The following is a 1334-nucleotide window of genomic DNA, read 5'->3' on the forward strand; positions in this document are numbered from 1 at the left end:
CAGTTATGTCCGACTCTTTGTGACCCCGTGGACTACAGCCTTCCAGGCTCCTCTGTCCATGGAATTATCCAGGCAAGAGTACTGGAGTGGGTTGCCATGCCCTTTTCCAGGGGATCTTTCCGACCCAAGGATAGAACCTGGGACTACCACATTGGCAGGCAAATTTTTTACAGTCTCAGCCACCAGGGAAGCCAAAGTTACGTAGGGTAGTAATATTAAATCTTGTTTTAATCAACATAAATGTCTATTTTACTTATCGCATTTTAAATAACCATCCAAAGAACTTTTAAAAAATTCATTCGCGGTAATTCCTTTTTTTAAAAGAAACAGATCTTTACCTCTTTGAAACAATAGCTAGTGCTCGCTTCGGAAGCACATATACTAAAATTGGAATGATACAGACAAGATTAGCATGGCCCCCGCCCAAGGATGACACGCAAATTCGTGAAGCGTTCCATATTTTTATGGAACAAAATAGAAAGCCCAGAGATAAATCCACACACATATGGACACCTTATCTTTGACAAAGGAGGCAAGAATATACAATGGAGTAAAGACAATCTTTTTAACAAGTGGTGCTGGGAAAACTGGTCAACCACTTGTAAAAGAATGAAACTAGATCACTTTCTAACATCACACACAAAAATAAACTCAAAATGGATTAAAGATCTAAATGTAAGACCAGAAACTATAAAACTCCTAGAGGAGAACATAGGCAAAACACTCTCTGACATAAATCACAGCAGGATCCTCTATGATCCACCTCCCAGAATACTGGAAATAAAAGCAAAAATAAACAAATGGGATCTAATTAAAATTAAAAGCTTCTGTACAACAAAGGAAACTATAAGCAAGGTGAAAAGACAGCCTTCAGAATGGGAGAAAATAATAGCAAATGAAGCAACTGACAAACATCTCAAAAATATACAAGCAACTTATGCAGCTCAATTCCAGAAAAATAAACGACCCAATCAAAAAATGGGCCAAAGAACTAAATAGACATTTTTCCAAAGAAGACATATGGATGGCTAACAAACACATGAAAAGATGCTCAACGTCACTCATTATTAGAGAAATGCAAATCAAGACCACAATGAGGTACCACTTCACACCAGTCAGAATGGCTGCGATCCACAAGTCTGTAGGCAATGGATGCTGGAGAGGGTGTGGAGAAAAGGGAACCCTCTTGCACTGTTGGTGGGAATGCAAACTAGTACAGGCACTATGGAGAACAGTGTGGAGATTCCTTAAAAAATTGCAAATAGAACTGCCTTATGACCCAGCAATCCCACTGCTGGGCATACACACTGAGGAAACCAGAACTGAAAGAGACA

The 1334-nt window shown here is 39.3% G+C and overlaps 1 non-coding gene across 1 annotated transcript; it reads left to right on the forward strand.

The window, feature by feature from the left end:
- Positions 1-357: 357 nt before the first annotated feature.
- Positions 358-464, forward strand: LOC120852383. Its single transcript, XR_005718557.1, has one exon. It is a non-coding gene; the product is annotated as a U6 spliceosomal RNA (small nuclear RNA).
- The last annotated feature ends 870 nt before the right edge of the window (positions 465-1334 follow it).

Source organism: Oryx dammah, unplaced genomic scaffold, assembly GCF_014754425.2.
Source record: "Oryx dammah isolate SB20612 unplaced genomic scaffold, SCBI_Odam_1.1 HiC_scaffold_25, whole genome shotgun sequence".
In the NCBI taxonomy this organism is placed as follows: Eukaryota; Metazoa; Chordata; class Mammalia; order Artiodactyla; family Bovidae; genus Oryx; species Oryx dammah.